This window comes from Terrapene carolina, unplaced genomic scaffold (assembly GCF_002925995.2).
Source record: "Terrapene carolina triunguis isolate 2854851 unplaced genomic scaffold, T_m_triunguis-2.0 Scaffold629, whole genome shotgun sequence".
Classification (NCBI taxonomy): domain Eukaryota; kingdom Metazoa; phylum Chordata; order Testudines; family Emydidae; genus Terrapene; species Terrapene triunguis.
In genome coordinates, this window is record NW_020664980.1 from 592,294 (window position 1) to 607,072 (window position 14,779).

The 14,779-nt window shown below is 42.7% G+C and overlaps 1 protein-coding gene across 3 annotated transcripts in view; it reads left to right on the forward strand.

Moving 5' to 3' along the window:
* Positions 1-14,779, forward strand: part of CPEB4 (cytoplasmic polyadenylation element binding protein 4) — a 193,268-nt gene that overhangs the window by 145,298 nt on the left and 33,191 nt on the right. The gene's annotated exons all lie outside the window — the stretch shown is intronic.

The following is a 14,779-nucleotide window of genomic DNA, read 5'->3' on the forward strand; positions in this document are numbered from 1 at the left end:
TTGCATTTTTTTTAAATGCGCAGAATGTAAAAATTAAATTCCCAGTTTCTGGAATCTTATTCAGATAGGTAAAACATACCAACCTACTTGACAGTGTTTTCCCTCTTCTGTCTCTGCAAAAATACGTCTTTGGTACTTATTTAACTAACCCAGTGTCTAATATGAGTACTAAGCTATTTCATCACAACTCTTTCTCTCAAGTAGTCTTTCCATTGACTATGCCACACACTTGCGTAATTATGTCCATTTCCCTTTTGAATTATAAGGTTCTCCTGATGCAATACTTTCTCCAGAGTAAAGATTGAACATTCTTGTGCTGTCTCTCAGGAATGAGAGATGCTTAAATATATAGGAGCAATATACTTTGCAAGTGAAAGATTTAAAAAGAAATGAGTTTTAAGCTTCCCATGAAAGTGTTCTGAAAATATCGACTAAACAACTGTCTTCTGAAAATGCTTTTAATACACATAGGTTTTACATTAATATATTGCTTAATAGAAGCAGCACATGCTATAAAACCCTGAAGTTTAGTTCATTGCAGGTCAGTGCTAAACACTAATCTTACAATTTCAGTCTCAGGGTTACAGTTGTCTGAGTACTCTTATTTATCCACTTCAAGGTTTTTGCACATTTTTTTGTTATTGACCTGAGGCCACTAAAACAGATTTATGGTAGTCTTTAAAAATAAATTTCCCCTAACACCAAGGTTTGTGTTATTAATGGAAGTGACTTGCATTTTAATAGTGCTTCTCATCTAGTACTATCCCAAAGTACTTAACAGATGTCTACTAAAAGTCCTTGCATCCAGCTCTGGGGTGAAATGCAGGACAATTCAGTGCAGGAAATAACTTTCCAACTGAAACTACAAGGGAGTTCTAAGTAGGCAAAACTCCCACTGAGTTTAAAAATAAAAACAAAAAACTTTCCCCGTGGGGAGAAGGGTACCAGTGCCATTGGCTCTTTAATAAGGTTGCCAATTTTGGCTGGATATATTCCTGGAGGTTTCATTACATGACATAATCTTCAGTTAAATATTAATCTTTAATTCCTGGAGACTCCAGGATAATCCTTGAGGTTTGCTACGCTTTAATAACAGCAAGTGGCAAGGGCCTTGTTTTTTTTGTTTTTGTTTTTTCCCCCACATGCCATCAGAGCACAGTACCCTGTGTATACCTTAGCATCATAATGGCGCCTTAGTTCAATCCTGAGTCAAAAGTCAAGAGTCCCACTTAAATTAAGCACCTGGAGTTTGCTTGGAGGCCTTTCATCCAGCTATGAGGCGGGCCCAATCCAACTTTTAGCTGATTAAATCTGACAAGCTCACAGTGATGTGGCTGCAGACCAAATTCAGCTTTTAAGGGAAATTTAGTTTTCTAACAAAGTAAGGTTGCTATATTGTCATGTTCGGTAATTAAGGGCAGTTTTATACAGTACTGTGATTGATTGGTTTAACTGCTCTGAAAAAGTCCTTTGGTTTTCAAATGGTTCTTTACTTTGAAGTGAAAAGTGTTCAAAGAGTGGAATAAATGTCAGCAAAGAATAGTGTATATTTCTGATGCTTACAAATTCTTGCTTGAGCTTGATTTGTTAATCCCCAGTGCACAATCATCTATATTCGGTATAAAGCTCTGTGTATTGTTGCATAATCAGAACACAGCAACTTCAATCAGATATTATTCTGGGAAATTTTCTACTGTATTTTCGTTAGCTGCTAGACATATATTACTCCTAAACTATAATATTTTGGTGTTTTAAGGTTAATAGCCCTAAAAAAATACTTGCCTTAACAATGCTTTCATTTTATAGTAGTACTTCCTGGGCTATGTTTTTAAGTTACTTACATGAAACTTGTGGTACATAAATCCCTGTTCTCTGCTATTATAGCTTAGCAGGCTTGTGCAGTGGTTTATTTGCTGTAGTATTTTAAGGAATGTGCCTTTTAAAAAAGAATTAGCTTGAATAATGTTTAAAAGAATCAGCAGAAGGTAAGAATCTTAAAATATGACTTGTGGTTGTCATTTTATAGTCTTGCTGTCCTTTTTTTAATACCAGCAGTTATGTAAGTTGATCCATAAAAATAGCTACGCAGTTTGTTTTTATATGGGTTACTTTTCATGGGCAGTGTTTTTAAACTAATTTGGACTGGCCTTCCATGTGAAGTGATGGAAGTTCCATTGCTTGAGGCTTTAAAAATAGACTGGACAGAGCACTAGCAAACATACTGTAGGAAACAATCTGGGATTGGCAGGGAGATGGACCAGATGATCTAATAGGTCTCGTTGCTAACTTCTGACTCTTTGATAAAATTTAAAATGATTTACGTGTCAGTATTCTAAATCAGGTTACTTCTTCCTTTCATAGCACAATGCACTTCAGAAATAAGGAAAAATATTAAAATACACCAAGTGAGCCTTTTAAAGTCTTCAGACCTGGGGGGGAATATGTTTAGGGATTGGGAATCATAGTGTTGGGACCATTGTCTCTTAAGGTTTTGACAGAAACGCCTGTATGTTTAAGTGATAGCCTGACTTAATATTGGGATGTACAGAATAGTGGTCGTTTTTTGGTTTGGAAGTCTACAGCATAACAATCACAAAAACTAAACAAAAAATCTATATTCTGTTATGACTACTTAGTGATTGAGTCTTACATTTACTAATCTTGGGTTTCTTTATGAATAAGTGTAAAAATTGTTCTTTGCTTGCGATATTAAGCATACAAACAAGGCAATGCTTTGTATTTTTGGTGGATTCTTGAGAAGCATTTTGAAAATAGCATTGATTCACTATTAGATTCAGTGTTAAAATCCTGATGAAATTTTGTAAAACCTGATAACAAATATTTTTATTTGTGGCTGTTTCATTTTTTTCTTCCCTTGAATCCTATCCCCATTTCCTTTCCTGAACAGCTGCCATTTCAGTATGTTATTTTTATCCACGAGAGTGAGCGTGCTGACTTCTACATAGCCAATGACAATCTGCAGAAGCCTTTCCCTAGAGACTAATTGCATCTTCTTTATATTGTACTCGGCCTTCAGCTGAGCCGGAGATCCAGAGACTGATTTTTGAATCTGGGTCTTCCAGATTGCAGTTTGAGCATTGGTGTAACACTAGACGGCTGACTAAATATTTCCCTCTTTCATCTAGAATGAAATGTCTTTAAACGCTGTGTAGTGGCAGACTTGCTGCTTTAGTGACTATCCTGTACCTCTGTTCTTTCCAGGCTATGGGACTGGCACTTATTGCCTGGAAGTGGTGCAAAGTGAAAGGGATTAGAGAAGCAGGCTGGCGCACATGCTTCCAGCGCTGCAAAGCACTGTTGTAAAAGAGTCTGTCTAGAAACAGCCAAAAGAAAAGATGTGAATCAGTTCTAAAGCTGCATGAGAGATACATGGGGAAAAATTAGGCTAAAGATGGCTAGGGTGAGAAAAAGCTAGGCTTTGGATAGAGTAGACTAAAACTGAAAAGGATTGGGTGCATGGGGGCGGGCGGGGAGGTAGATGTGAAGATGGTGTGCACATTGCCTGAAAATTGGATGGGGGGAAGGCAACCTGATGAAAATGGAATTCAAAGACCTGATGTTTCTCAAAATGGATTACTTTGAGTTAACTGCTACATGTAGTAATATTTCTAGAACAATCATCAGCCTCTTCAAGTCCTGAAAAACTACTAGATTTTTAAAAATGGGTGATGATCCATAATGATCCTATGGAAAAGATATTTGTGTCAAAGGGTTGGGATGACTTGTACAAAGATTTTTCTGAATGTTTGGGAAGGAAGAAATTAACTGGCATTTTCTTGTGCAGTGTTTGGAATGTGGTTTGTTTTTGTGACATCCTATCTGGCTCCTCAAATATATGCTCAGATAATATATTTGACACAGAGTCATGTGTTAATGATCGCACAATGGTCCCCAATCCTGGTTGAGGCCTATAGATGCCACGGTAATAATAATATATAAGGCTATCGTTCTGGCCAGATAAGTGAGTGACCATGCATAATCAGTAAAAAAAAAAAAAACCCCTAAGGTTTGATTTTTGTCAGCATCCTAAAGGGATCTACAAAAACAGAAGTATACATATTTTTATGCTGAGCAGGGATGTTAAACTTAATAGCCAAAAACAACTACTCCTTTCTTCCCTTGTTTTGCTTTGGGAGTGCTTCACAGTATCCTTCTGGGATCCTGAGGGTATTCAGACCCATGCGTTAAGACCTGCACTTAATATAGCTTTATAGTCAGTGAAGCCTTTTGTTTTATATATTAGTTTGGGTGAAAGAGGAGCTGCAGAATGCCTGTCAATTTTTTTTATAAAAAAGCTGAACTGACGATCCAATCTGTGCGCACCCTCTTCTCTGAGCAATTTATAGAAAAAAAGATCATTACTCATTTGAAACTGAAATACATAAAACTTAATATGAAATGCTGAAAAACTAACTGCCTCTTCCCCTCATTGTGTGGTACGCTGGCCCAGTTTGTGCTAACCATGATTAGGAAGTACTTGTGAGTTATGCATTAAATGACTGCAGCCTGTAGTCACTGGTGGTCATCCTGCAAGTTCACTTTGTCATAATAAAAATGAAGAACCCATGGGACTTCTGAGTTAATTGATAATATAATTTAGATTACAAGCAGATGAATTATTCACTTTTAAAATGGAAGTGAATGTAATACCTATAAGTTAGGGTCTAATAGACAAGTTAAGAAACAGGCTAGACCTGACACTACATTGGTTTTCCCCTCACCATGACTCTGTCAATCCTGACCTGGGAACAAAGGATTCCAGTCCTATAAATTGTCTATTGCAAATGGGTTAGGATGCTACTGCCGGACTCTTCATTTGTGACAGTCAAGGATTTGTACTCTTGCCAAATGTTGTTAATGTACTAACTCATCATTTGACCTAGTCCTTGAATTATTTACAAGCCTTTATTTTAAGTCCCTTTAGCTATTTCTAGTTTACAACATGTTTATTTCTACAACTTGTGTGGGTGTGTACATATTATATGTATGTATATATAAAATGCAGTGTTTCCTATACCTGTATGTTGGTTCTCCCCAACCTCTCCTGTATATCTTATTGGCTCTTTCCCAGAGCCTTTAATTTAAAAATAGCTAAATTATAATCTCTTAAGAAGTATCTTTCTGTTTGGTTTTTAACAAAATGAAATAAACAGAGACACGCTAACAGAAATCAAGGCCATGTCGGAGGTTTGATTTTAACTAATAAAGGAAAAGTAATGACCAATCATCAGGTCTTGGCTTTCACGATTCTTATGCCTATTATCTGGCCAATTTTTGACAACTCTTCCATTTAAAAAAACAAACCCGAATCACCTTAGATTGTGATCATTTCACTTTTTTAAATATGGAAGAACTCAAAATTCATAGCAAGCAGAAAGAACAGAGTAGACAGGTGGAAGAAATAATATTGGTACTCTGGTAAAAGAAAGACTAAAATGGACAGCGCAAGGACTTTCACTTTTTGACACTGGTTTAATATATTGATTGTTCCTGGTAGTCATGTGTGTATGACCCGTATATAAACTGCCCTAAGACTTAGAAATCAAGAGGGAATTTGTTTTGAGCTCCTAAACAGATCTGAGATGAACTTCTTAGGGCATTTTTGCAGGGTGGGGAAAAAGGAGAAGGATAACCAAACCCCACTCCAAATTCTGCAATTTGGCCTAATCTTGAATTATTGTAGATTAAAAAATAGGAAGACTGAGATTGCAAGTGAACTTTTGTCTTGATGTAGCTAGCTGTCATGGAATTTGGTCTCAATCTGAACTCGGGGTAGATTTGCATTGAAGAGATACTTAGCATGATGTACCATATGTAGAAAAAATAGAAATGGCATTGATATTAATAGTTTTAGCAAGAAAAAATTGGTTATGCATCAGATCAGCTCTGGAAAAATATGCATGAGGCGGGTGAAGCTCACTGTGTACACTTAAAAAACAAAATAACAAAAAAAACCAAAAAACACTCCCACTTTGTGAGCCTACAGTGTGTAAAATCATTACCCTAAAATTTCTATGAAGAAATAAACTGAAAGATTACTTAGGGCTTGCTTGCTTGCTTGTCTTTCTGGAAAGTGCTCAGTCTCCTGAGCTGGCTGGATGATACCAAGTACTGTGAACTGCAGGTGAGAGCACATTTTAATCCCAGAAAGAATTGGAGTAGCTTGTATAAGTGTTACAGTACCCTGAAATACAGTTTGTTATTTGAAAGCAAAGGGTTTTATGTGTGTGGTGGTGGGTATGGGAGGGGGCAAAGACTTGGTGGGGATTGTAGGAAGGAAGAAAATGTTCTTGACTCCCCTGCAGTTACTGCTGTTATGGTATGTCCCAAATACTTGTTTCTTTCTGTGCCTGGTCTGTTGTGTTTGTGTTGCTGCTATTTTCTTAAGTGCCTGTAATACAAGGAGCAGTCCTAATTTGCGTATGAAGATTGTACAGCACAAGGTAACTTCTCTCTTGGGATGCAGGAAGAGGGTGTACTTGTGGGGTTGTGGTGTCCCATGCAGTCACTGCAAAGCTTAATAATGAAACTGCAAATGTAACATTAGCTAGCTCTCTCTGGCTTGCTTTCAAACTGCTGCCAACTCAGAAGATTCCTGTTGGAGCATGGGTGGGGGTGCACACGTTGGCTTGTATGTGTCGTGAATAGCTCACTGTAATGCTACTTAAAGCACATCCCTTTTTGAAGTCCATCGTTAAAGGTGATCATTTGTTTTGTACTTCCTGGTGGCATGCCGGATTGTGGATTGCTATCATGTCAGTTTATGTAATGTAAACCTTAAGTAAAAATGGAGAAGCTTTTAAAAATGGCTGGAGTCTTGAAGTCACGTGCAAGCCCTATGATTTTTTTTTCATAATGTTAGTCTCGCTCATAACACACATGCACAACTGGCATCTCCCACTAAACTATAAAACATAGAGGAGGTGAGTGAGGTAATAGCTCTTATTGGACCAACTTCTGTTAGTGAAAGAGACAAGTTTTCAAGTTTACACAGAGCTCTTCTTCAGGTCAGGAGAATAGTTTAAAGGGTCATCTTCCCCATATTCTAATTCGGGACTGAAAAAAAACAAAAAATATTTAAGGTTAAAATTGATTGATCTCTAATGTACATAGTGATTACCTTTGTTTAGTGCCAGCACAGAATGAGACATTTGTCTCCAAAGAAAACAGGGCAAAATTCTGCTCTCATTTATAATGATGTAACTGTGAAGTCAGTGGAGTTAATTTACACCAATGTAGACTCAGAGTTAACTCAGAAATTGTCCCTTAGTCTAAAAGATAGTTGTGTGGACTAGAAGACAAGATGCTCTGGGAAAACCCATAGGGCCTGACCTAGGTCAAGACTTTCAGAAGTGACAATGATTTTGAGTGCCTAACTTGAGACAAAATATAGGGACCGGATTTCAGAAAATGGTGAGCCTCACCCTCTGAAGATCAGGCTCCTTCATGGTATCTCAGATTAGGCACCAGATATTGAGTTAGGCCAGGGGTCGGCAACCTTTCAGAAGTGGTGTGCCGAGTCTTCATTTATTCACTCTAATTTAAGGTTTTGCGTGCTGGTAATACGTGCTAAAATGCCCCATGTGCCCCCCGGCTCCCCCCTCGCCTAGGGTTACCATATTTCAACAATCAAAAGAGAGGATGAGGGGAGCCCCGCCCCCATCCACTCCCTCCTACTTCCCACCCCCTGACTGCCCCCCTCAGGACCCCCAACCCTGCTCCTTGTCTCCTGACTGCCCCCTCCTGGGACCCCTGCCCCTAGCTGCTCCCCAGAACCCCACCCCGTACCTAAGCCTCCCTGTTCCTTGTCCCCTGACTGCCCCCTACTGAGACCCCCCCACCCTAACTGCCCCCCAGGACCCTACCCCCTACCTGTCCCCTGACTGTCCCGACCCTTATCCACACCCCCACCCCCAGACAGACCCCCGGGACTCCCAAGCCCCATCCAACCGCTCCCTGACTGCCCCCCAGGACTCCCCTTACCATGCTCATGCCGGTCAGACGCTGGCTCCATGTGGAGGCAAAACACACTGCCGCGCGCACAGCCCCTCCCCCGCAGAGTGCTGAGGCAGCGGGAGGGGGGGAGCTCCGGGAGGGGCGGCGGCTCACACTTCCGGGAGCCGCAGAACCCAAGCGCGTTGAGGGGGGTGTGCCTGCCTGGGCTGCGGCCTGGTGCGGCAGATGCATGTGGGTGGTGGTCCCCTTGCTCCCCCCTCGCTCCGCTCAGGCTCTGCGGCTCCCGGGAGTGTGAGCTGCCGCCACCGCTCCCGGAGCAGGCTCAGGGCCTTGTGCCCCGGTGGCTCACACTTCCGGGAGCCGCAGAACCCAAGCGCGATGAGGGAGGAGCTGGGGGGCGCGCCTGCCGCTGGTCTGGGGTCCCGGCCGCCAGCCCCACTCAGCCCCCTGCCGGCCTGGGGTTCCCTTCACTCAGCCGGCAGCAGGCTGGGTGGGGCTGGCGGCCAGGACCCGGGCTGGCAGCCGCATGCCAGGCAAAATTGGCTCGCGTGCCACCTTTGGCACGCGTGCCGTAGGTTGCTGACCCCTGAGTTAGGCTTTTAAAAGGCTAGCCATCATAGTGATATCTGAGCCTCCTTTCTACAGTGTCACACATGACCCCATGACCACTGTAAAAACCCCCGGAACCTGACATTTAAGATGTTACCTTTGAGTAAAATTGTTTTGTATTTAGCAGACATAATGAATCAGGATCATAACACAGGTCAAATTAACAGACTGAAAATGTAGGAGTTAAATTTTGGTTCATGTTTAAAAACACTGTAGTAATTGTAAGAGGTAAATTGCTTTTTATGCTAAGTTGATTCCTGAGTGTTCTTTGATGCTTTAAAATAGTTTTTGAGGTACAGTAGATCACTTGGGATGAATTAATATGAGAGTTTATTCCCCCCTATGTTGGCATTTTGCCTCTGGCATTCAGAGTTTTGTTTGGCTTGTGCCAAATGTGTGTGTCCTTCATTTTCTTACCTTAATTTCTTCTTGAAATAATGTTGATTGGCAGCATTTGCTGTGCTGTTTTTAACAGAAATAAGTAATTTAAATTTTCTTTTTGACTACATCTGTTTTTAGAGCAATGGTCCTTGATAAATGCAAGTTTTAAACCAACCAGAGATTTATTCTCATGGCAGAATGTCTCAGTGAAAGTGTTTGAGCGTTTGTTAACTTGCTGCCTCAGGATAGACCAGATTAATGACCTTATGCTTTTGAGTGAGAATAACACCTGCATTTATGCCATCTGATCTAAAAATTAGGAATTATCAAATCACATACTTCAGAGTGGGGGGAGGGATAGCTCAGTGGTTTGAGCATTGGCCTGCTAAACCCAGGGTTGTGAGTTCAATCCTTGAGGGGGCCACTTAGGGATCTGGGTCAAAATCAGTACTTGGTCCTGCTAGTGAAGGCAGGGGGCTGGACTCGATGACTTTTCAGGGTCCCTTCCAGTTCTAGGAGATAGAGCAAAAACTGATCAATATTTGAGACCTGGAAATTCCTGACACCACCATGGGGCATTCCTGCACAACTGCCCAGTGGCTTTTTGGGCTTGATCCTGCTCTCGCTGATATCGGTGTAAAGACTATTGACTTCACTGGTGGAAGATCGAGTCTTATGTGTTTATTTCACCTTCTCCTGAAGCATCTAGTATAGTTACTGTTTTACTTAGGATCCGTGGTGAAAATTAAATGTACCCCATTGGTCTGTTCAGATATGGCATGTGTACATAATATGTAAATTCTCTTGATAATAAAAAGCATCCATTGTGGTTAGTGAGAGCAGTTTTGAAAATCTTGGTTAAGATCTTCTCCTGTCCACTTTTAGTCAGGTCTTTTAACTTGTTGAACCATGATTTTCAAACACTTTCCTTCTGTTTTTAAGGGCAAACCACGCTTTCTCCTTTTTAAGACTCTGCTTAACTTCCTCTCCTATGTTTTCCTGATCTCCTCCTGCTTCACCCAAGTTTCTCTTGTGACTTCTTCCTTGATGGCCATTTCCTATTCTGGGTCATCTTTCAAGACACTCTAAGTTTGGAGCAGCACTCCCAAGTAATATTTGCCAGTCTCTGCTTTCAAAGAAACTATCAGACCACCTGTTTTGTAAAGATTTCAAACTTTCTCCACTCATTTTTGTTGAATTTTTCCACTTCTTTCTATGCTCATTCTGCAATTCTCATTTCTTGCCTTTAGACAGTAAGCTCTTCAAGAGAGGGGCTAACATGTTTGACATGTTTTACTTACTCCACAGCACTGTATACATCTGCAGTGCCATATATAAATTGGGTAGAAATAAAAAATAGAATTAAGACTAAAACAGTTGCATCAGATACATAGACCTGAAAATGAAGAGGAAATTGCAGAAAAAATGAAAAAAGGGACAAATATTGAGATGAGAGAAGATAGTAAGGACTAAAACAAAAATGCATGCGTTGCTACAATATTAGCAACGCATGTAAGAGAACAAGAGTCTGAAATATGCAAGTGGTGGACCTGCACTTTCCTCTGTGCTCTTGTCAGCTCAGAGAAAAGTCTAGGAACACAAAGCTGAAATGGCTGTCTTGTTTCAAACTTCACGGACCGTGAAATCTGCATAGTATAGGGTAAAGCACACAAGACCAGATTTCACGGGGAAGACCAGTGTATCTCAAACTGGTGGTCCTGACCCAAAAGGGGTTGCAAGGTTATTTCAGGAGGGTCACAGTATTGCCACCTTTACTTCTGCATTGTCTTCGGAGCCAGGTGGCCGGAGAGTGGCGGCTGCTGACCAAGGGCCCAGCTCTGAAGGCAGCAGCACAGAAATAAGAGTGGCGATACCATACCATGCCAGCCTTACTTTTGCACTGCTGCTGGCGGCATCTCTGCGTTCAGAGCTGGGCTCCCGGCCAGCAGCTGCCACCTTCCGGACGCCCAGCTCTGAAGGTATCGCCACCACCAGCAGCAGTGCAGAAGTAATGGTAGCAGTACAATAACCATGCAACACCCTCCCCCCCCCCAACACACACACACAACTCCTTTTTGGGTCAGGACCCCTACAATTACAACACTGTGAAATTTCAGTAGGGTGGAAGCAAGGGGAGCAAATAGTTGATTATAGTATAGGAGGCTGTTTGCTTAATATTAGGGTAACCAGATGTCCTGATTTTATAGGGACAATCCCGATTTTGGGGTCTTTTTCTTATATAGGCTCCTATTACCCCCCCACCTCCTGTCCCGATTTTTCACACTTGCTGTCTGGTCACCCTATGTAGTATGCATAGGGGCTTCTGGCTACCTAATTCTCTGCACAATTTTTTCCCCCCAACTTTATGTGGCGATCATGTAATTAAAGACTGCATCATAATGCATTTGCGCAAGGGGGCCAAATTAAGGTTGCACAGGCAACTATAAATGTGCACTTTTACTTTTGAATTCTTGATTTTGCAACCTAAATAATGTTTTTTTTAATACATTTCCTAGAATTTTAAAAAGGAAGCAGGCAACAGTAGTTTGGAAACAGCAGTGATGTGTTTTGGGACCACATGCCTGTGATGTTTGTCAGGGGATAACTGGCTAAAATCCATTGCTTGTTGAGACGCTTACATTTCCTACAAGTTTTCTTCTCTGCTTAAGTGAAAGAATAAACAAACTTATGCATTAGTGCAAGTACACTTATCAAGTCACTTTTCGTTGTGTTTTGACTCACGATTTGAGAACTCCGATACCTGCTTTAGAAATTGAACAGTTTTAGTTATATTGGGGTCGGTTTAATTATACAAATGCTTACAAACCAATACCATTCATTCATTTAATTTAAAAAGAAAATCATGTAGACCTTGATGAACCTGGACCAGTATTCCACTTCTTAAAAGCCAACGGCATGTATACAGTTAAACCAATGGCTAAATCTTCTGGCATCTTTTTATGGCTACACTTCTTATTTCTAAAAATATAGTGTAAACTAGTTCTGATAGCACTCTAAGGGTACGTCTACACTACGGGATTAATCCGAATTTATATAATTCAAATTTGGGAAACAGATTGTATAAATTCGATTGTATGCGGCCACACTAAGCACATTAATTCGGCGGTGTGCGTCCATGTACCGGGGCTAGCGTCGATTTCTGGAGCGTTGCACTGTGGGTAGCTATCCCATAGCTATCCCATAGTTCCCGCAGTCTCCTCCGCCCATTGGAATTCTGGGTTGAGATCCCAGTGCCTGATGGGTCCAAAAACATTGTCGCGGGTGTTTCTGGGTATATCCTCCCCCCTCTCCAGGAAGCAACGGCAGACAACCGTTTCGCGCCTTTTTCCTGGGTGAACAGTGCAGACGCCATACCACGGCAAGCATGGAGCCCGCTCAGCTCAAGACAGCAGTCATGAACATTGTAAATACCTCGCGCCTTATCGTGCAGTTTATGCTGAACAAGAACCTGGAAAACCAGGTGGCGAGGAGCAGGCTACAGCAGCGCGGCGACGAGAGTGATGAGGATATAGACATGGAATTTTATCGAACCGCGGGACCCGGTGCTTTGGAGATCATGCTGTTAATGGGGCAGGCTATAGGCATGGAACGCCGATTCTGGGCCCGGGAAACAAGCACAGACTGGTGGGACCGCATAGTGTTGCAGGTGTGGGACGATTCCCAGTGGCTGCAGAACTTTCGCATGTGTAAGGGCACTTTTATGGAACTTTGTGACTTGCTTTCCCCTGCCCTGAAGCGCCAGAATACCAAGATGAGAGCAGCCCTCACAGTTGAGAAGAGAGTGGCAATAGCCCTGTGGAAGCTTGCAACGCCAGACAGCTACCGGTCAGTCGGGAATCAATTTGGAGTGGGCAAATCTACTGTGGGGGCTGCTGTGATGCAAGTAGCCAAAGCAATCACTGAGGTGCTGCTACAAAAGCTAGTGACTTTGGGAGATGTGCATGTGGATGGCTTTGCTGCAATGGGATTCCCTATCTGTGGTGGGGCGATAGATGGAACCCACATCCCTATCTTGGCACCGGAGCACCAAGGTACCCAGTACATAAACCGCAAGGGGTACTTTTCAATGGTGCTGCAAGCACTTGTGGATCACAAGGGACGTTTCACCAACATCAACGCGGGCTGGCCAGGAAGGGTTCATGATGTTCGCGTCTTCAGGAACACTACTCTGTTTAAAGGGCTGCAGCAAGGGACTTACTTCCCGGACCAGAAACTGACCGTTGGGGATGTTGAAATGCCAATAGTGATTCTTGGAGACCCAGCCTACCCCTTAATGCCATGGCTCATGAAGCCATACACAGGCAGCCTGGACAGGAGTCAGGAGCTGTTTAACTACAGGCTGAGCAAGTGCAGAATGGTGGTAGAATGTGCATTTGGCCGTTTAAAAGGTCGCTGGCGATCGCTACTGACTCGCTCTGACCTCAGCCAAAGAAATCTCCCCATTGTTATTTCTGCTTGCTGTGTTCTCCACAATCTCTGTGAAAGTAAGGGGGAGACCTTTATGGCAGGGTGGGAGGCTGAGGCAAATCGCCTGGCTGCTGATTACGCGCAGCCAGACACCAGGGCGATTAGAAGAGCACACCAGGAAGCAGTGTGCATCAGAGAAGCTTTGAAAACCAGTTTCATGACTGGCCAAGCTACAGTGTGAAATTTCTGTTTGTTTCTCCTTCATGAAAACCCGCACCCTTTATTGACTCATTCTCTGTAAGGAACCCACCCTCCCCCTTCCCCCAGCTTGCTTTCAAACCAAATAAAGTCACTATCGTTTAAAAATCATTTATTCTTTATTCATAGATTATAAAAAGAGGGAGGGAACCCGGGTGGGGTTTGGGAGGAGGGAAGGAAAAGGCCATTAAAAAATGGTTAAAAAAATGACAGCCTTTTGCTTGGGCTGTCCACTGGGGTGGAATGGGAAGGTGTACTGAGCCTCCCCCCCGCCCCCGCGTTCTTACACGTCTGGGTGAGGAGGCTATGGAACATGGTGAGGGGGGAGGGGGGTTATACAGGGGCTGTAGCGGCACTCTGTTATGAAAACCAGCCCCCTTTATTGACTCATTCATTCTCTGTAAGGAACCCACCCTCCCCGTTTAAAAATCATGTATTCTTTATTAAGTGATTATAAACATAGGGAGAGAACCAAGAAGGTAATCTGGGTGAGGTTTGGGAGGAGGATAGGAGGGAGGTAAAACGCCACTGAACAAATTCAATATAATGACAGCCTTTTGGTTGGGCTGTCCACTGGGGTGGAGTGGGAGGGTGCACGGAGCCTCCCCCCCGTGTTCTTACACGTCTGGGTGAGGGGGATATGGAACATGGTGAGAGGGGAGGGAGGTTATACAGCGGCTGCAGCGGCACTCTGTCATCCTGCTGCCGTTCCTGAAGCTCCACCAGACGGCGGAGCATGTCCGTTTGCTCACGCAGCAGCCCCAGCGTTGCAGCCTGCCACCTCTCATCTCGAGCGTCCCTCAAGACCTCACGTTCACTGGCATCTTTCCTAAATTTAGATACAGTGTCCTTCCACTCATTCAAATGAGCTCTTTCATTGCGGGTGGATTCCATTATTTCTGTGAACATGTCGTCTCGCGTCCTCTTTCTACGCCGCCTTATCTGAGATAGCCTTCGGGACGGAGGAGGGAGGCTTGAAAAATTTGCAGCTGCTGGAGGGAGGGTTGAAAGAAAGGAGAGAAGTTTTTAAAATGATACATTTTACAGAACAATGCTTATACTCTTTCATGGTGAAAAACACTATTCACATTACATAGCACATGTGATTTCAGTACAAGGTCGCATT